Source organism: Protopterus annectens, chromosome 8.part1 (assembly GCF_019279795.1).
Source record: "Protopterus annectens isolate FY-2018-M chromosome 8.part1, PAN1.0, whole genome shotgun sequence".
Lineage (NCBI taxonomy): Eukaryota > Metazoa > Chordata > Ceratodontiformes > Protopteridae > Protopterus > Protopterus annectens.
The window spans coordinates 25,766,398-25,790,339 of NC_056742.1; positions in this window are offsets into that span (position 1 = coordinate 25,766,398).

Consider the following 23,942-nt stretch of genomic DNA (forward strand, 5'->3'; position numbering starts at 1 on the left):
AACAGTAGGGAAAATGTATTTATATATGTACATGTATGTGCGTGTGTGTATGTGTCTATATATATATATATATATATATATATATATATATATATATATATATGCATATATGTCTATATATATATATATATATATATATATATATATATATATATATATATATATATATATATATATATATATATATATATATATATGGGTCTACTTCATTTGACTGAAAATACACTTCACTGAAAATGAAATTACTAGGACCACTTCACTGAAAGGCCACTTCACTGAAAACTTATTTAGCTGAATCTCATTTCATTGAAAGTTATATATGGCCTTTCCCCCACTGTAGTGCGATCCTGGAGTTAGTATATATATTAAGGGGTGTGTGGGGTGCACAGCCCCCCACATTGGGGGCTGTGGGAGGCAAAGCCCCCACATATGTTGGTTATATATTCTCTTCTGGAAACAGTTATTCATTGCACTTATAAGTATCAATGTGTATAGTTTAAAATGTTCCCCCACACCCCCTAAATACTTATAGATATGTATAAAGAGGGGATATATATATAGAGGGTGCACAGCATATCAAACAACCATTATTCCTACAGTTGCCACCTTTTAAAATGGCCAGTGTCTGATTCTTTCATACAAATGAAAATTATTGCATGAAACATATACCCACACACAATGCAAAGGACGTAACACCACACTCAGTTTGTATACATATGAATGCTTATTTGTGTACTATTTCAGTTGTTTATGCCATTTCTTATAGCATTTAGGTGTTTGAAATACATAACTGATTAATGCACCTCTCAAAGAAAACATATGATACAGTAATCTGCAAAACATAACATACTTTGCTGTCTAGGTTAAATCCTTCAAGTAGTACAACAGTGAAAAGCACACTTGTCTTGAAGAATTGAATCAATCAACACTTAATTACAGATGTAGTTCAACAGCCTCCAATTACACTCTATACTAAACCCCCTAGGGGAAAGTATCAGTTGTCACAATGTAAATGTATCTGTTACATAACAATACTTAACTTAAAATGTTACTATCACACTGACAAACAGAACTGTGTGCAAGACAGTAAGGTCTAGCCCACAACAGTTACCATGGTGAAACATCTGAAAATGTACAGCCATATACCTTAATGTTTCTTATTACTGATATCCCTCACATGTTGTAACAGGCTAGGTTAAAAACATTTAATACCCCTCCCCCATAAAATGTCTAACAGTGTTCTCCATACACTGACTTCCAGACTGTACAGGGTCACACGTGTTTTGTCCAGCTGTAGCTCTCATATATATGGACCCTATCCCACAACTTGTGTGGGAATCCACAATATCACTGGAATGACAGCAGGAATGTCAGCACTAAATAATAATTAACCATTAGCTATCAACCTTCTACTGCATGACATCTGGACAAAGCCTGGTATACAGGTGGAGGACAGAGGCTGAAACACAGGGCCATATTTGAAATATTGCTGTTATACATCATGAAAGATGCTGGTGTTGCAGGATTGACTGCAACATACCCCTACTCAGGAATATGAAGTCAGAAATAATAATGGATGTTGCCATGTACTGATAGCAGTCAACGGAGAGAATACCGCTGGTATGTCAGGAACAAGACCTGTTTGAGGAACAGGCAAAACATAACAGCCAATCATCTGGCCATCATGTGGATAGGCCCACAGTTGACAGCTATGCAGACAGACTGCATTCCATGCAAAACTAGCATGTACACACAAACCTTGTAAAACTAGCAGTATTCAATGCATATAACAGCAATACTCACACACTGTCCCTAGGTCTGGAAACTTATACAAACATGTAGTTGACTTGTGTGCACAAGCCCTGTTGTAAGGGGTATAGCTGCCTGCTGTCTGCAACACCACTACTTACACACAGGAAGGATGTCTTTCATACAGGAAAGGTAAAGGGACAATGCCCACACAGTCATTGCATACAACAAAATGCTTTGACACTGATATGAGTACTACCCTAGGCATGCTTATCACATAGTAATCAGAGAAGTGTACAACTTTGTTATAACCCATTGTCCATGCCTACCACTAACAGCTATATCAACACCGGTATACACTGTATATCAATGTGTACACACCCCTGTTGGAATGCCAGGTCTGTGTGCTGTATGCCAATGAGACCACAGGAAGTCATGTACAAATGTTTTTCACCTCAAATGTGACCCATAACATGTAGAATTCTACTTAAAAAGAACAATCTGTTTCATGGAAGATGAGAAATCATTGCCAAGTGAAGATGTGATATGACTTTAGAGTACAAACCAAGACTACTGGATGCTGTAATAATCTCAGCAGGTATTTACACAACATACTAGTGTTAGGGTGTGCACACACATTCAACTGGCTTACTGTACTGAGCATTACTTCCTATATGCTGGAGGGACAGGTTCATAACCCAGAGACTACCCATTCTATGGAATAAACTTCCCATACATGTCAGGCAGAGTATCTCACTGGCCCTCGTCAAGACAAATCTTGATGAGTGGATGGGAAATAGAAAATTCTCCACAGGGATCACTCCAGTTTCTTTACTCGACAAAGGCATTGGGAACTAAGGTCAGGTGGCATGACGCCAGGGTAATCCCATGGGCTAGGTTTGTAAAGGTTCCATGGCCATTAGCCTAGTACACTCCTATGAACCTATATGTTTCCACAGGACAGGTTGTTATGTTCCTACTGAACTGAGCAGGCTATAGGACACATCACATGTGGGGATTGTGTTGACATGTGCTTTTGTGGGGGTCACATTCCAATTGCACAAGTACTATGTATTGTAACAGGGGTGTGTCCACTTCATATCTACTGTAGCTATATGGAATCAGCAGTACCTTACCTGTACAACCATCCTCCACCAATGATAGAGTGATCCCCCTTGGTGGACACCACCAAGACACAAAGCACATAATAGTTTGCTATAGTGGCTGTACGGGGACACATAGGTGCAGACCACAACTTGGAAGCAAGTGCACCTCTATCTGTGCAAGCATGTAGGTTCACAGGTGACCTCCTGTAAGGCTGACTATGACTAGAAATTACACATATGCAAACCACCATGGCCAGTTGCAACCATGTCTATAGAAATGTACGCAGTCTCAGAGCCAGTAACACAAGTCAACCTGTACTGGAGGTAAAGTACATCTCATACACATATGCCATTGATACAGGCAGCCTGCATCAGACAGGATGGGTTGGAACAGTGGCACCCTGTCCACAACAGTAGTACAGGGGGATATGCACATCACCCACACTCCTACCCACATTAGTGGAAAGCATGGACATAATGCCGACTGATGGCAACAACAGCAAGTCTCCATGGGGCATGAGAACAATTACAGTTTGGCTCCTACATTAACACAGGCATGTGCTCACAGTCCCATCACATACTACAGTCAAGCACACTCATGCTACCATCCACACACCGTCCACATGGAAGATGGTCACTGTCATCCCTCTACAGAGAAATGAATCGTATGCAGTGGATTATGCCATTAAGTGTCCAACATTGGGGGAACTGGACAGGTCAGGGCCAGGAGTGTAATAAAAGATGTACAAGCCATGATAGCTTACAGTGTTATGGTATAGTCTGGATTATTTGCAAGTAATACCCACTGTTGATGTGCACATGGACAGCTGTATGAGGTCCCCTGACTTTTTTTCCTGTTTATGTCTTCCAGGTCCAATGTCCCAGGAATGCCTGCCTGCATACACACCCCTAGACAATAATGATATAATTCAGTTCCTCATAGTCCATCATGCCATCCTCTTCAGTCACAGGGCCCAGGATCTGCAGGAGAGGCCCACCATGTGGAATGAGCTCATCCACAGGGTAAACGATGTCAGCCTGCACAACTGCAATTATGAGCAGGTGCAGCATTGCTGCATGGATCTTATCCGCCACACCTATCAGCGTGCCACTGCAGTTTGGAGGGACCAGCTAGCCACAGGTGGGGGACATGCCATCCAGCTCTCACAGACACATACTGAAGAGCTCCTCACCAGCCTTGGGGCACTCACTCACCAGCCAAGCCAGCAAGCTGAAGAGTACATTGTGGAGGTGGGTCCCACCCACACAATGGATGAGTAGCATGCAGGTAAGTCTCCAGGGCACATTAGTAGACTACTGCTGCTTATCCACTTTTATCTGTAAAGTATCAACATGCATATGTCAGATAAGATAGTCTGTTGCTGCAGTGTAGTAATGAACAGATGTGCATATTATCTAGTATTGTGGGTTTGTACTGTTGATTTGCTGAAATGTTGCTCCCACCCTGTACCAATGCCACAGGTGTGGCTACTGATTTTACACCTCTCACACAACTATTTAGGTCCCTCTGGTATACAACTGGGGCAGCAGCCTGTAGCTGGTGAGTATGGAGTTGTTTGGTCAGGTTTGCCAATACACCGGCCATGTTATGGCCATGTTATTTGCCATGCACACCTGTAACACACCTACCCCATAATATATTCTGTACATGTTCACTTATTGTTGCTGTTAACTGCACTGCATCACACTACTCACTATGGTGGCATATCTGAAGGGTATGTAAGAGTTATGCAGTATACCTAACAACCTCTCAGTGCAAGATGTGTGGACAGAGATGAGCATAATGGTGGAACAAATGGCCTACAGTAGGGACGTGTCTCAAACATTACCCTTATACAGTGGTTACAACAGTGTATACACCACTGTTACAATGGCAACTGTTCATGATCTAAACAACGGCAAATCACAATACCACATTCTGCACCTTTTATAAGCTGTAATGTGATCCTAACATGAACAATGAATGTGTAATATAGAAACCTATGTTAGGGCAACAAATATGAGGAATACATGCCTTAACATACACTGGAAGCATATATGTGCACACACTCCAAATAACATATTTTGGAAGCAGCTTGTGAGGTACTGACAGTATTCACTCTTCTTGAGTACAGACCTACCATCAAGTATAGGGCTTCAATGTCACACCAAGTAATGGTCTGCTGTCCAAGAAGTGTGTCCATGACATTTGCCCACTCACCTGCAACAGAGCTAGCTGTAGGCTTGCACACATCTTAAAAACTTTTAAATGGATCCCATATCCAAAAGCTAGCACTCAGGAGTGGGAAAAGTAGCCTTACCTCTTACCTCACCATTGCATATACCATGGCAAGCAGTCATGTATGTGTGTATGAAGTATGGGACAACATTAATGTTGAAAATAAAAAGATGCCCATCCAAAACAGATGACAACATGTTGCAAACTGGTCATGAGGGCTGTCCAGGAACATGCAGCAACACTAAGAGACTTGCAGAAATGTCTAGCAAGTACTGTCTGTGCAGTACCTGTGTCAACAATCTCCTGGAATCAGCATAAGTGTGGCCTGTGGGTTAGGGTAATCAGATGGAAGAGTTGTTCCACAGGCAAAATCATCTAGGGCTCTCTACAGATAGTATATTCATAACATCAAGTCTCCTGAAGGCATGTGTTGCAATGTGTAATGGTGTCATGAGACCAAGTCGGAAACATACAGACAGTATTCATAAAGATACATGTGGTGCACAAGCAACACCTCACTCCACCTCAGGGCCACCATCCATATTTTTACCTTGCTGGTGCCAGTGTACACCTTTAGGTTTGCTGTTCATTAGCAGGAACTAGGCCAGTAGACATGACTTTTGGAATTTGGAACACTGAAAAATAACACTCATGTATGGCCCATAGTTGTCAAGCATCTGCAATAAGGCTGAGGATGGAGAGGGGTGTCATCCTGAAACACAACAGTGAACTGAAGCATACATCCAAAGCTTGCTAAGAATGGCTGTATCTGAACACAGTAAAGGTCATGAATTGTGTCAGACATAACCTTGACAACACAGCAATAGTGATACCACTGTGTGATCTTCAAGGGTTGTGCACATAAGCTGACCTTGCAATCTGGCAGAGTTGGGGGGCATTTGTAGGATGGAGTGACCAAATAATGACAAGTGAAGATGGGCCATGCTAGTATACCCTTTTCAGGAATAGTGACTGATGTAGTTCACTTAACAGGTGCTGCAACAAACCATTGTGTTAAGAGTGTGCACACTTATGCAACCCACATATTGTATGCATCTCATTCAGCATCTGCATGACTAACACATTTGTTTAATACTAAATTGGTTTGCACAGGTCATATGTCACATATCAGGTGTGTGTAATGTTAACATATGCAGTACTGTGGCCCCATTGCATACCATGGAAGAGGCTGGTATGTCGACAATGTTGTGTACACTCCTCATATCCAAATTAAGCTTTGAAGGTCGCAGTATGATTGGAGTTTATTGCTAATACATGCACTGCTAATGATGAGATCTGCAAATCAAAGGTCAGACATTAACTATTGACATCAGTCCTCATATCATCCCAGGTACGTGTCAGACAAACACATGGGGGCTGTGAGCAACAGATGAAACTGCCACACATATACACATTCAGCAATGATGTATACAATTATGAGGTATGGTGCACAGTACATGACAGTGTGCTGTACAGGTGCACCACAATGCTGTGTACATGGGTGCAGTGTGTTCCAGGGGAAGGGGCATCACCTGCTAACACAACTCATGCATCACAGAGATGTATAATGTTGGCAACAAGGACTGATTATGGGTGCAGTGCATGCTGTTGAGTGCTATATGTCATGCATGTTGACTGTTGGGTAAAGAAAGGTCTGTGTAATATCTTTGTGCCACCTAACCTGTGAGTGTGTGTGTGTGTGTGTGTGTGTGTGTGTGTGTGTGTGTGTGTGTGTGTGTGTGTGTGTGTGTGTGTATAGAGGTAAATCATAATATACAGGTCTTAAATTACATTTTTTGTTTGCCTCTCACAGGTGATGAGGTGGGTCAGGGTCCCTAACTGATGTTAGTGTCCATACAGACTCTGACAATGATGATAGGCATGGTGAGGTACAGGCAGTGTTGTCAGGGGCTGAAGCTGTGCCATCGGTTGACATCCCACATTTATCCACCCCATCACCGCACACATTCTCAATGCCCATACATACCCCATCACCAGTGGCAATAGATGAGGGACAGTTGGCAGGTGGTGGCATGGGACAGGACAGTGTGGGGACTATGGCAAGTGTGTCTGTACACAGCAGACATAGCTGGATGACCGGCGAGGTACCACACAGGCAGATGTACAAGGGTGCTTGTAGGAGGGCTGCTGGCCATCATGCCACTGGCAGTAGAGACACAGCAAGTGTCACCAGACACATGCTTTTGGCCATCATGGAGGCACAGACATGTATGGAACGTTACACCAGACAGAGTCTGTGGCTCCAGAGGGCTAGTCATTCTGCTGTACTTGACAACATCCAAGATCTTGCAGATGCCCACCGTTATTTTGCAGAGGTCCTGGATAGGAGGTTGGGTGAGATGGCGGAAATCCTCGACCGTGTGGTATCTGTGGTAGAGCATGTAGTGGGAGTAGGGCGGCAGCCATGTGGATGTAGATCGGCAACACCAACAGGTGGAGGTCTACGTGGATGTGCAACAACTCACAGCCGCTCCCGTAGTGGCAGCACCAGCAACAGTACTGCAGGGGGTGGTGCTTTCCACACCACAATGCAGCAGGCCAAGTATATGTGGTCCTGGCCAGTTCCAACAGGGACATGGATCCAGTGGACAATCATCATCATCAGGGGAGAGTAACATATCTGGGCTTCTGCCTGGTAGTGCCCGTGAAACCCCTGGCAGGCACAGCTCCCATGTCCATGGCCAAAAACAGTGAAGTGTACACCCTGCCATGTACAGTCTACAGCTGTCCAACAAAACCCTGTACAGGGCAGTCACATGGCAGACATGTGCATGCATACACACTTCACCAACACAGCAAGGGCACCTCCATACCTACACACATCACATCTGCACAGCCCATTTAATAAAGAACCTCCAAACCCACACACATGATATCAACAAAATGGCTCAGCCTAGGCCTCTGGCAAACCTGCCAAAACACCCTATGCATATGATGATACATGTGCCACATCCCTGTCATCCATACCATTGATGCAGGGATATGCTGATATGGTTCTGATGCACAGGGTGAACATCCTAAGGTTTAGCAATGTAATGCTGCTGAACGTGTTTTCAGCTGGAATGATTACTGCTTACATGTCAGGGTGTGTAGATGTCCAGCCATGATGTATTATATCTGCTGTTAACACTGACTGATTGTGGTCTCCATAATGTATTCTGTTTGTGTTCCAGGTGCCTATGTGTCAGCAGGATGCTGGTCTGCTGTCCTGTCCTACAACGAGTGTAGCACTGAGGTAACACATTGACTGTGTCATATCCCGGGTACAGCTGAACACAGGTAACAGGTCTGTATAGTAGTTACTGCATATAACACATGGCTGATAGGTCTGAGGGGTGTATACAGGTGACTGCATGGTGGCTGATGTCAGCAGCACTTCTACAGTGGACAATTGTAAGTCTACTGTGTGGCACACACCAAATGTCCATGAATGACAAACACACACACACACACACACACACACACACACACACACACACACACACACACACACACACACACACACACAGGCTTTGGTATTGATGCAATACACAGATAATACTGTTCACAAGGATGTACTTCATTTTGCAGTGAACTCATTTTGGCCTATGTAATTTCACCCAGACCAAATTGCCAAAACATCACATCAGGAAATAATCAGTTTGCCAGTTTAATGTCATTGACAATGGTACTGGCAGGGTATATGTCCTCTTCCCCAATGTAGTGGAATCCTGGAGTTGGTAAACATAGGTGTGCTGGTGTGGGTGGCACAGCCTCCCACTTTGGAGGGTGTGGGGTGGCGTAGAACCACACATAGTGTGATTAACAAGTACTTAACTTGTTAACATAAACTGTGCAGTGTAACAGCACATGAAGCAGGGGATACCCACAACAATAACCCCAATGTGGGTGGTTGTGGCTACAACAATCACACCCATGCATTATACCAACTCCTGTATTGCTGTACAGTGGTGAAGAGGGCATGTACACATCCACTACTAGTTTTGCTTGAATGTATTTCCACACGGTGATTGCTTTGAAATGTTACCTTTAGCCAGTTAGTTCTCCTGGACATATATTTTCTGCAAACTGAAGTAGATCCCTTCACATAAACACAAATACTTGACAACACTGAGAGTAGAGCCCCTACCTAGGTACTTATTGCTACTAATGTGTTTGGCTTTAATTGCACACACCACAGAGCTTTTAAGATGAGGTATGTCCCAAGTTTCCTGTTAAGTGAAGAACATCACCAGACCTTGTACATTATGGTAACGGGGAATGTACTGGGTGTTAATGAACAATACATAGTATGACATACTATCATACACACACTGACAAACACATAACAGTCATAGACACATCTGACAGACCTGGGTTTAGAAGTGCTAACTACCTTGTCAGTAAGTCTATTCTGTTACAGAGAATTTGCACACAACACATGCATCTTTGGGCTGGATAGTGTAATTAGTTACCTGTATGGTTGATGGTGACAGCAGTCCTCATTCGGTGGACCTTGGGACATGTACTGGGGGTACCATGGTGTAAAGACAGTATAGCCAGCACTCACACCTCACATTGGATATTGTACTCACTGAAACCCATGATAATGCTCTAACATACCCACAATCACACATTGACCAGGGCTGCAATACAACCCCTTGTCTATCTAATCAGTGCTACTACAGAGATATGCATTTATTGCACATGCCACCAGGATAGTAGGGTGAGGGTTTGTCATGGCCCTCCTAATATCAGCAACATCAGTATCCCTTATAATGTATGGCAAGGTTTATTGTATTTGGAGAATGTGGCCTCAGAATGCTGTCTCCTACAAATATAACTCACATACATATACACACTTGCCAGGACTAAAAGGGTAACCCACACCTATCTACCCATTTGTAGAAGAGTGTTATGCTGATACTGCAAGCTCCAGGTAGCCCATAGGGTGAAGAGTATACCAAGATACATTTAAAGTCAATTACAGAAGAAGCCATTTCTAAGTATGGCAATGGGGTGTAGTGGGTGAGAAGGCTCTCAGGGTATTATCAACTACAAGTTTACAAATATACAAACACTATTATTCTCAGTAATGCACACTGACACATTTGTCAGTACTGGAGTCCATAGGTGCAGGTGTTCCTAGGTGTGTACCAGGCTAATATCCATGGAGAGATGAGAAGAGTAGGGCATGTGTGTACACTGGTATCATACCACCTGAAATTTGTCAGCTGGCCATCTATCAACCAATGCCACTTGAGTGATCCCCAGGGTGACACTTAAATTCAACATCCAATCATCTGGTTTTCTCTTGCAGAGGGCCAGTGAGGTGCTACAATTGGCATGCATGCAACATACATTACATAACATGGCCAGTGTCAAGGTTAGAGACTTATACCCAAGAATGTTCTGTTGACTGTGGTAGTCTGGTTGAGGTATCCATGGAATGTGGTGCATACAGGGTGGGGTTTTCTAGCTGTGGCATTCATAACACAGCTGGGCAGACATGTCAGTGTCAGTCAATCACAGATTGCCTGTGAGCATCCAAGATGGATACTTGAGATCTGCACATATGTACAGAGGACAGACAGAAATCAGATGGCCAACATGTTATCCATTAGATGAATGTTTTGACAGGAAGATGTCTGACACTGATAGGTATGCCATTACTACATGACAGCAGCCCTCAATGACATGTCCTAAACCTGTATGGTTGATGGTGACAGCATCCAACAGTCCTTGTTCTGTCAGGGAAGTAAATATTGTGGGAAGAAATAGCCAGGAAATTGTTATGGCTAGGTTTTTATAGGCCCGAGGGCCAATAGCCTTGTACCAACCTATGAACCTATGAACCTAAACACATAGTAGTCTGCAGTTAATATCCACATATCAGATCAATATCCAGTAGCATATACTTAATAACATACAGCTCACATACCAAGAACACGATAGTCAGTACTCAGAGTCCAGCTTTGTATGCAGATGTGTATGGTTCCAGTACTATAATCTGCAATCTACTCTTACTTGTAAAGCACTGTTAAAAGTAGTAATGTAATGATATAATACATGCAAGTGTGACTGCATATAACCTGGGATACTGCCCATGTATGAAACACAAACAAAGAGAAAAGATTGTTACACTAGCTAAGTATACTCTGGTGTCCCATGCAGTAAACTCACACCCCTTGCTACTGTAATGACAGCATATAGAAGCATGCTATGTACATGGAATTAAATACACTTATTAAAGATGTCGTTATTTTGCTATTTTATCAGACTGGAATGTGATCACTGGTTACCAGGACTGAGTTATGCTTAGTATGAGTAAGCAATGCTTATATGTAAATGCTAAGCACATTTGCGCACTGGTAAGCTAGCCTACACGGTGTAAGCGCTTATTCGTTTAACCATACATTAGTAGCACTTACCATCACGCAAACCCACTTAAAGCTGCTTAAAACTGCCTTAACCACTCTGTATCCAACAGTCCTTGTTCTGCCTAGCAATAAAATAAACAACCCTCACAAATCTTGAATCCAGGATCTGTACACTATAGTCACAGCAGTTAACCACTAAGCCATTGGAGTTGTGAAGATGTGTGTTGTTTTTTCAAATATATCATTCAGTACACATACTGAACAGTAGTGAACAACTGCTTTGACTACTACAATTTAGTACTTGTAAGTGAAAATAGTGTTGAATCAGTCGTGTTTTTATATCTAAATATACACATATCAGATAAATATGGTGGGATACATTTGGGAAGGTATATACAACACTCATGTTTGCAAACAAGTAAGCACTACATCCACCTACCACCCCTGTGGATATCCACTTCCCTTAAAGGCACAGCACTCCCTTATACTGTTCTAGCATGTCGAGTGGTAGATTACTGGCGTCCTCTCCTGTTCAGCTGGTTAATCTGGGTATCTTGGGACAATGCTACAATTGTCTCATGTACACAGACAACCCTCTCCTCCTCCCAACAAACACAAATACATGTGAGAGATGCAACTATATAGCCAAACTGGAGGCTGAACTCTCTCAACTCAGGGCTGGCATGACCAGACAGGAGGAGATGGTAACCACACACACAACAAACCCAGTCCCACATAGACCTACCACAACTGCAAACCAAACACATAAAAACACAAAGACATACTCTGAGGCTCTAATAAAAAACTTACCAAAACAACAGAGGCTCCCAAAGCAGACATCCAAAAATCCACCACCTCAAAACAAAACACATGCAATGCATACTTCAATAAATCAATGTGTCAATCAATCACAGCCCTTAAGGCCAAACACCATGCCTGATACACTAGTAATAGGTGACTCTATAGTCAGACACACTGATGTCCCGCTTACCAGGCTGAACAAGGAGATGGTGACTGTGAGCTGCCTATCAGGAGCTAGGATCCGCCACATAACACACGCACTCAGGTCACTCCAAAGCAAATACAAATATGACTCCATCATTGTCCATGCTGGCGTGAATGACCTGAGATGTACCTCCCTGGACTACATGAAAAGAGACATAGAGGAGCTCTCTGATTATGTAGCCCAGGCTGGTATGATCCTGACCCTGAGCAGCATCTTGCCCTCACCAAGAATGATGCCACAATACAAAGACAAGATGATCAGCTTTAATAATTGGCTCAAGTACTGGTGTCATTCTAAGGGGATCCAATGTCTGTCTGCCTGGGATGACATGTTGGACAAGCCACGCTGCTTCATAAGGGACGGCTTGCACCTGTCACCACTGGGCTTCCAGATATTGGCTAAGGCTCTTGCCACCCCCATAGTGCCTTTTTTAGGCAAGGCTCAAAAGACAAACCCACCTCCTTAGAAAAAAAAATGGAAAAAAACTAAGGGTAATGCTGCTCAACGCCAGAAGTCTAAATCTCAAGATGCAGGCACTCGATGCACTCCTCAGTATGGAGAACATTGACGTCTGTGCAGTAACTGAAACCTGGTTCAGGGCTCCTGAGAGTACCTCAGCACTACCAGGCTATACCTCATATTATGCTTTTCGGCCCCAAAACCCGGGCCAAACCACAAAGGGAGGGGGAGTGTCCATATTCATCAAGGACACCCACATCTCCAGGTTAGTAGCAACACATGAAGCATCGGAGACCATACAGGTGCAACTAACCATAGGCAAAACTGCTATACAACTGGTATCACAAAATACCATCATACTGGGAGACTTCAACTACCCTAACATAGATTGGGTACATTATTCTAGCCCTAACACCCTAGCCCAAAGGTTCCTGGAATTCATAAATTCAAATGCACTGGAACAACTAGTCACCTCTCCCACTAGGGGAGATAATATACTAGAACTGATCATCACAAACATGGGGATAAAATGCTCCACACCGGAGGTATACCCCTCACTAGTGAGATCTGACCACAAACTAATCACCCTGGACATACATATCCCACCTCCACCCTGAGCACAAAAGACCACAGTGAAAAACTTCTCAAAAGCAGACTTCACTCTTCTTAAGACTGAGATGGTATCCTTTAAGCCCACTGGGCCAGTGGATACCACATCCCACAATGCTCAATCCTTCACAAATGCTTTCTATGGACATCTCAAAGAATGCATGGATCATGCAATCCCAAATAAATGCAAGTCCCTCTCCACCAAAGGCAAGCGTCCTGTCTGGTGGACCTCAGCCATTAACAAATTGTATAACAAAAGAAGGAAGCTACTGCACGACAGAGCAAAATCCCATAAAGGGAAGACATCTCTGATCAACACTAGCAGAAAACTACGTTCTCTCATAAAAACATCCAAGGCCAACTTTGACAGAAAAATCGCTAAGGACACTAAAGATAACCACAAAGCCTTCTTCAGCTATGTTAGAAACCTGGGCAGAAACCCTCAGATATGCTCAGAGTTAGTTCACAACAACAAAAAAGACACTGAACCCACAGATATTGCCAACATTCTGGCTGACAGGTTCAGTGCAAATTTCTCTCCTCCCTCACCCCCAAAAGAAGAAATACTTATCCCAGCTGAATGTAATCTCCCTGTCATCTCAGATGTCCAAGTGAGAGCCGCCCTCAGCAAAGCTAAAAACACAGCATCAATGGGACCTGACGGTATCCCGGGTTGCATGCTACGTGAACTCCAAGAGAAGCTAAACCAGCACATAAAAATGCTATTTAACCTTAGCCTTACTACAGGATATGTACCTGAACACTGGCGTACAGCAACAGTGGTCCCACTCCACAAAGGGGGTACCTCTACAGACCCTGGGAACTACCACCCCATAAGCTTAACCAGCCTGGTCTGCAAAGCTATGGAAAGAATCATTATAGAACTCATAAACAGATACATTGGGGACCTACAGACACTTGACCCCACCCAGTTCGGCTTTGTAAAGGGCAGATCCTGCCTTTTGAACCTGGTTGACTTTTTTGAAACAGTCACTAGAGCCATTGATGAGGGCAAAGCAGTCCATACAGCCTACCTGGATTGGCTAAGGCCTTTGACACAATACTCCACTCAGGCATCATAGATAAGCTCAACAGCTTAAACGTAAACCTTATGTCACTAGATGGGTTGCAAACTGGCTAAAGGACAGAACCCATAAAGTTAAAATCGCTGGAGCATTGTCAGACTCAAAGCCAGTCACAAGTGGTGTCCCACAGGGATCTGTCCTGGGACACCTCTTGTTCGGCATTTATTTCTCAGATGTTAAAGCAAACATGGGAGGGTTGTGGCTGACAAAGTTCACAGATGACTGCAAACTAGGCGCCATAGTCGATACACCAGCGGACACATACATCCTACAAAAAGGCCTCACAGAAACGGACAACTGGTGCCGGAGTCATGGCCTTAAACTAAATGCCAAAAAATGTATAGTCATCCCCTTTGGGAAAAACAAAGTACCCACAAATTATCACATAGACAGCAACCCACTGAGTATGGAAAAAGTCATCAGAGACCTAGGGACCCAAGTCAACAGCGACCTCTCATTTGACACCCACGTTGCCAAAGTGGTTAGAAAAACATTCTACCTTGCACACCTTATCATGAAGGGATTCACATCCAGATCCAAGGATGTAATTGTACCCCTATACTCCTCCCTCATCAGACCCATGATTGAGTTTAATGCCCCATTTGGTATGTACCTCACCCAGCATTTGCAACAGCTGGAGAGACCACAAAAGTACCTCACCAAGAGGATCAAGGGTCTCCAACATATGTCTTATTCTGCCAGACTAAAGAAACTCCAGCTCTATTCAGTAGCATACTGCCTGCTTAGAGGTGATCTCTGCCTGATGTACAAGGCCATGTCCAATCAGGAACTGATGGACATGCTCCACATCAAAAAATCCAAATCCATCAGAACCAAGAGAGCTAAAGACTTAAACCTCGGCACAAGTATGAATAGGACATGCTGGAGGGATAGATTCATAACCCAGAGGCTTCCCATGCTCTGGAACAATATCCCAGTTCATGTTAGGCAGAGCCCCTCACTGACTCTCTTCAAGAGAAATCTTGATGAGTGGATGGGAGATCATAAGTTTACCCCAGGGGTCACATCTGTGTCACTACTAGACAGGGGCACAGTAAACTAATTTGATTATATAAGGGGACCTTCACTGTGTCACTACTAGACAGAGGCACAATATTCTAAATCTATTCTGTGCATTTTTGCATCACTATGGCTAGGTTACAAATGCCCCAGGGCAGATAGCCTAGTACTAAACTATGAAACTATATATATATATATATATATATATATATATATATATATATATATATAGATATATAGATATATGCAGATATATATATATATATATATATATATATATATATATATATATATATATATATTTGTTTGTGTCTTTTGGCTTTTCCCGATTAGGGTTTGCGACAGCGGAACTCCAGTCTGCTAATGATTGGTAGTTGATTTTTACGTGCCGAGTTACCAGCCCTGACGCACAACCTTCAATGAAGGTACACCCATTCACACATGTCTCCACGCAGAAGATGCTCTAGCTGAGAATCAAACCGGACAGCGTCTTACTGTGAGGTGACAATGCTACTATATATATATATATATATATATATATATATATATATATATATAAAACATGTAGTGGAGTCATACTTCAGCACCATAAGTCACAACCTCTTAGTGCAAGGGAATGTAATGTAAGTAGTGCAGATATAAATGTAGAATGTTGCTACAGTAACAGGGTTTGTGTCAACAGACATGTAGTGTAGGAAGTAAGTCACGCCATCAGTTACTGACAGACATCATAAGTTCATCATAGTGAAGTACTACAAAAATCACAGTAATGATCCTGTGGAATACAGCAGAAATATGACCAATAAACGTGGACAGTCTAACACAATCTGGTCAGTCAAGAGGTATACACAGAACTCCTTAGTGTAAGACGTGTTGACCTAACCTGACAAAGGGGATGTTTACATCCATGAAAATGGGAATATCACACAAATACTGGAATAGGTAAGCTCACACAGTTGATGCATTCACACCCTCCTGTCTGTCCTAACACATATTAACCGGAGGAGCAGAGATCCCAAGCCCACATACTTCACACTAGTTAGTGACATATATCTTCACAGCATCCCACTGCTTTTTCAGAAATACACAACACATATGGTGTCCAGGCAACAGTACATCTGACAAATATCTGGACATAACATCACACTAGGTAAATACACTGAGCTGCTAGGCATTTCACAAAGCACTGTATAAACTTCAGGCAGACTGACACAACACTGACCCAAGTTTCCTATGGGGGAATACACATGTACTTGTAAATATAGCAGGAACTACAGGCATGTAACAGCATGGAGTAACAGACACCAGTGTGAAAGTGCATACCCACAACCAGTCTCAACACAGTCACAGTCACATTATGCTAAGCCTAATTAATAGTACAGTATACAGACTATGAGAACAAAACCATCCTCATATTTGCCACTCACACACTAACCCTACATATACTGGCCCAGTACACAGTGTAGTCTGATGCCTGACTGTAGTATGGGACATGTCTCAGTCTGGCCCTACAAACATATACGTTGATAGGGTACCAAAAACTGGAGCAGCATGCAACATCAGATAGAGCAGGACCAAGAACACTGACATCTACCACAGTCTGTACACAGGCCAAGTAACATATTCACAATACACTGCTACACAATACTGACACTCTGTCAACAATCACCATAAGTACACAGACCTCACTACTGTACAGACTACAACAGAATGTCCAGGTTGTGTCCTCAAATATAAGGTCTACTATACAGAACATGTTTAGCAGTCCGATATCTCACTGGCTTGTTATCAGGTATGATGTCAGTAAATAATGATATACTGTACATATGCGCCTCTCACTGCATGACATATGGACAAAGGGTGACAGACTTGGGAGACAGAGGTACAAACACAGGGCCAATATTGACATATTGCTGTGACAAACTGAGAAAATTCCTGGTGGAACATGATTTGTTGTGACATATCTCTTCTGAGGGATATGAAGTCAGTGACTTACATGGATGTCACAATGTACTGACTGCAATCATCAGAGTATGTCACTGCATTTATAAAGATAGGAAATGTGTGAGTAACACACCACATCTAAGTCTCCAAACTCTGGCCAGTCTGCAGATAGCCCTACAGGTGCGAGTTTCCTCAACCACATAACACTGTCATGCAGGACTTTAAATCATGTAGAACAGCCATATCTACACAAACCCTGTTAAACCAACATTACTTCAAATGTAGAACAGCAATACTTACATTCTGTCCCCATGTCTGGAACATCCCCCTGATGTTTGTTGGCCTGTCTCCACAGTGTATGTTGTAAGAGGTATTTCCAGCTACTATCTGTAATGCTGTTTGTCAGACACCCACATGAAGTCCTGCTCACAGTGAAGTAAAAGGGCCAACACCCACATGAAGTGCTTAGTTATAGGAGTGTGTGTCCATGCAATTGGCTATAGGAATGATACAACAGCTTTTCCACATGCAATTAGCAAGTGGGGGACTGCAATTCATGCACAGGCCATCAGCTGATCATGAGCATTACTTACAAAACTCAAAACTACTGCCTATGCAAAACAGATGTACTTTTCCACATCTACCAGAGAGGGGTAGAGAGAGAGACAGAGAGACAGAGACAAAATAGGAAAGGAAGGGAGTAAGAGAGTAAGAGCCAAGTGTGTTTGTGTAAGATCCGTGGGTGGAAAGTGGTCTCTGAGTATTATAACGGTTGCCTATATTGTTTACTAATCCATACTGTCACATAGTAATTGCACATGGCTGTACACATTTATGGCTGAGGATTGTCTACAACAATGTGTACAGTGTTTGAAAACTGTTGGCCTCATAATGGGGATATTGGGACATATAGGTCCTCAATATAATGATGTAGCAAAACCCACCCTGCAATTGATCCTGTCATTACACAATCACCCCAACAGGATACTGATGACACACACACACACACACACACACACACACACACACACACACACACACACACACACACACACACACACACACACACACACTTATCAGTACTGAGTTTCAAACCCCTACCTGACTATGTATTGCTATTACAGTGTTACTCAGTTATTGCACGCGCCACAGAGCTTACAGGTTGGAAAGCTGTCCAAAGGTATCTTTGAAGGTGAGTGACATCAGCAACAGTGCTAAAGAAGGAGTAAGGAGAGAGTAGTAAGTGTGAATGTCCATAAAATCAGGTATCATCAAAGATACACACACACACACACACACACACACACACACACACACACACACACACACACACACAAACATACACAGTTTCACAGTTTTCATCTTGGGAATGAGAACTCCTACCTAACTAGTATACTACAGTATAGCATCACAAGTGCCACAGAGCTTATGGGGCTGGTACTTGTCCAAAGGGTTGTTTCAAGGTGACGGACATTAGCAGGCATGCTAAAGTAGGGCAATGGGAGGTGTAGTGACAGTGAATGGCCTCAAAATTATTCATCTCCACACACACAGAGTTTCATAGTTGCCATTTTGAAGATTAGAACTCCTACCAAACTAGTATGCTACACTAAAGCTTTATGGAGTTATCGCAAGCACCACAGAGCTTATGAAGATGGCATTTGTCCAAAGGGTTATTTCATGGTGGCTGACATCAGCAGGCTTGCTAAAGTAGGGCAATGGGAAATGTAGTGTCTGTGAATGGTCTCAAAATCATTCATCTCCACACACACACACACACACACACACACACACACACACACACACACACACACACACAGTTTCACAGTTGCCATGTTTGGGATTAGAATTCCTACCTAAATAGTTTTCTGCACTACAGTATTGCACATGTATCACAAGCGCCACTTGGCCGGAGGGTTATTTCAAGCTGACTGACATCAGCAGGAGTGCTAACATGTGAATAAGCCATAAACCATTCCTCTGGTAACACACACACTCTGTTACACACAACTTTACATTTGACAGGACTGGGTATACAAATGCTAGATGAATACTGATGTGTACTATCGTGTTACACAGATATCACAAGCACCACAGACACTATAGGGCTGAGGGCTACCAAAAGCAATGTATACAGTGATTGACATCAGCACATCATGTGATATTGGCCAATTGGATGTGTGGGGAGTAGGACAGACCTCATGATGGAAATATCTCTGTCACTGTCTGTCTCTCTCTTCCCCACATCTCTTTTTGTATTGTTGTTGTTGTTGTGTCTTTTAGCTTTTTCCGGTTAGGAGTCGCCACAGTGGAACTCCGGTCCACTAATGACTGGCAGTAGATTTTTATGTGCTGAATTGCCAGCTCCGATGCACAACCTTCAACGAAGGTACACCCATTCACACATGTCTCCACACAGAAGACGCTCTAGCTAAGAATCGAACAGGACAACATCGTACTGTGAGGCGACAAAACTACCGCAGCACCACATCTCTGTTTGTGTATGTTTGATATTATAGTTTGTTGGCCTTGGATATGTGTGAGTATTACTATCCAATAAGTGTTCAAAGCATGAATGGTGTACAATGTGGTGTGTGTGCACAGACATCTGCGACTGATAGATATGTATAGTCCACTGTGTTGTCAGACATGGGTTTTATTTCTTTTAGTGTAGGAGCATGCCCAGTATGACCTTCTGTATTGAGTGTGTGAATCCATTCCAGGTATGTTGCATTCCAGTCCAGGATTTGGTTTTCTACACCTACAGCTAGCAACCTGTTTCTGCAATATATCTTTAGATAGGTTAGCAATATGGAGTCACAATGGGTGACAGATAGTGGGATACTGTAACTATTGTGTCTGTGCTGCTTGTGTTGCATGGTTGGTATTAGCAGAGATATTCAGACATATGTACATGGAAGTAAATACTGTGGGAAGTAATATCCAGGGAATTGTTATGGCTAGGCTTGTATAGGCCCTAGGGCCGATAGCCTAGTACCAACCTATGAACTTACTGTTTTACACTGTGATGTATTATGTCATCAACTACTGACCGATATACATATTGCTTATAGATATTTCCTGGGAAATACAAGATGAATGAAGCTGTGTCCACTATTGTGGGTGCAGCCTACATATTCTTGCACATTCATGACATTCTGGAGGGATAGCTGCAGACACTTGCTGATGAGTCTGTGTAAATGGTCCAGCACCTTGGTACTGTGATGGCTGAGGATCCCCTGCTTGTACATATATTGATGTAACAGAATGGCCATGTCATGCTGTGGCCATACCTCTCAGCTGTACAGATTCACCCAGGTTACCCAGAGGCAGGGCTCATATATCTGGTCAGTTCCCCTTCACACTGTGGTTTACAAGCAGGTTTGTTGGCACCCATTACTGGTTTGCAGGCAGGGGTAATATAGGGCACACATCAGAGTTTCAGACTTCACAGACTCCATGACGTCCATGCTTCTACACCCCCATTCTGTTATTCTATCCTCTTCCTAGCATTATGCAAGTGATATCTGAGAAGTATCACTATAGTTGTCCCTTCATCCCAGTGGTATTTAGGGGTTGGTGCAGTAGGACATGGTGGGAATGCTACTGAGATTTGTCAACATGGCCTTGCATTTGTGTTCTGTTGACTGTGTTATGTTGTTAGTTGGGACCCCATGAGATAACATACATTGGCAGTACGGGTGAGGCATAGGCTTCTGACAGAGGACTATAGGGCATTTTGTAGTGACGCAGGCCATCAGTAGCAGGCCAGTGCATTCTGTCACTCCTACATTCCCAGGCTGCGAGCCACTGGATTCCCCTAGGGTGACAGGGTAAGTGTGCGAGGTGTTAATGGCAATAGTTCCTGTCCATATTAATCCATTGGTCTGGAAGCTGGCAGAATGCTGCTTTCAGCTAGGAACACAACTGCATGGGACACCTCTTCAGCATGCTGCATTCTGTGAGTATTCCCATACAGAAGCGGGGGTCATATTGTACTCATTCCCAACAGCAGGGATATGACCTGTGATAAACCTGTGGCTGATGGTGGAGTGAATTGAGTGCATGTGTGGTATGGAAGCTTCTTGCAGCTGACTCACAGATATACATGGGACATTCCCCTTATGCTGCTTTGTGCGGGGACATACGCAGTCTCTCATTATTTCATAACTGTGCCTTTTGTTGTCTGTCACTGATTGGCCAGACTACATCAGTATTCCATACTACACAGGCAACTAATGTGCTGCTAACCTGTATGTACAATTCCAAAGGTGTGTGGTGTTGACAGCTACATTTTATGTACTCTGTCTAGGGTACTTCCATCTGTGTACTGTGTGTATGTCAGGGACCACATTCATGGCATGTCCATCTTTCAGACGGTGACAGATATTGACATCTGGACAGTGAGTATGGATGAATGCTGACATGAGTATTGCTGAGATGCATTGTAGCTGGCACTGCAGTTGTTAGAACATGGCCCTATTATCAACGGTACTGGCCATAGGACACTGTGACACAACCATTCATGCCTACATGCTGACCACTTCTAGATGATATTGAACGCACAACAACCTAGCACACAAACCCCTGCATATTGTACACATGCAGCAATCTAGCCAGTAAATTGGGCCAGTTCAGGTAATCTGTGCTCCACTGTTATTAAACCCACATGTACATGTTACTGCATTTCTACATAGGATTGTTGGTTGGGGGGGCACACCTGACAACTGTAAACATTTGCTATGACTGTACTAGTATTTCTGGTCCTCTGTTGGCTTCCATTTTGTTTTGTATTCTGATCTATTATGTAGACATGAGGCATATCGGTAGAGTACTGATCTTAGGTTTTATTGACCTACATTTCAGTTTCAGACTTCTTACCCTTGAGAACTAACATACAACTGCCAGACCTGTTGTAGTCTGTCTGTGTAGGTCTGGAGGGGGGCTGTTCACCATTGCCATCAATTGGAGGCCTTAGCACAGCCTTTCTTTATGGTCATCTACACCTGTCCTGCTGGCTGAGGCTGGTGATGGGTATGTGAGCCTCAATGACATGCACATGTGTGTCCTATGGACATGCATTTGGGCCACCGCATGTACTGCTGTGGGATTTGTCACCTTGTTTAGTACTGCCTACTTTGTTGATACCAGTATTTGTTATGGATTTCTTGCTGCCCATATAGGTGTCCACTATCTGCTGCCATCCCATTCAGCCACCCGATTCCTTTGCATGCTCACATTCATACCATAGAGACAACTAGCAGAACATACTACTCCATTCAGGAATTGATAGGAAGAGTGACTTACCTTGTGGCTGTGCCAGTATTGAGGATGGTGCTGGAGGGCTGACTATGTCGGATGCACATAGTACACTCCCTATACATGGGAAAGCACAGATAGTGTCATGTTTGGCATCCCTTTTACTGTATGTGCGAGTCAGAGAAAGGTTTCATTCCTTGGGTCCCTACCATATCAGTGTAAGTGCTATACAGTGTCTCTTTGCCAAAGCCTGGGAATACTGGGCACACCTCCTTCTGCTTAAATGGCCTTGCTCAGGATGTTTCTCCTCCGAGTCCCTCTGTGCCTGTGATGGCCTTAGCAATGGTAGGGGGCTGTGTGCCCTGGCCCCCGTGCTGTTCTTGCTGCAGCTGTTTCCACAGGATCATATTGTGTACATGTAGCTGAAAGTACTGCAAGGTTCCACTGAATATGTCCAGGCACTGGAACCATGACTTGAGCATCCCAAATACATGCTCTATTATGATTCTGGTTTGTGCATGTGCATCATTATGGAGTTCTTGTTCGAGTATGTGTGCATTTCTGATGGGTGTCATCAGCCACGGCTCCAGTGTGTAACCAGCATCCCTCACTGGCAAATTTCTGGTACAGCTGTGTCATATGCCAGATGTGGGAGTCTTGATAGCTTCCAGGGCTGCCAGCACACACATTCAAGAAAATGCCCTGGGCATCACCCACAACCTGGCAGTTGATTGAGAGGAAGCCCTTGCAGTTTATGTAGACCCTACCCTGCTCACCAGGTGATGCTTTGATGTGTATGTGCATGCAGTCTATAGCACCCCACTAACTCAGGGTATTTTGCTATTTGGTGGAAGAGATGCATATTGCTGGTCAACACCTCACGGGCATTGAGGAAATATATGTGCTCACTGGCATGTGCTGACATGGCATCCAGGAACTAGTGGAGTACCCTGGACACTGATGCCTGTGAGATCCCCATGATATCCCCAGTTGGCCTTTGGAAGGTACTTGTGGCTAGTATTCTTAACCCTACACATATCTTGGCATCCACTTGGATGGGTTCCCCTCTTTTGGTTCTGTGTGTGA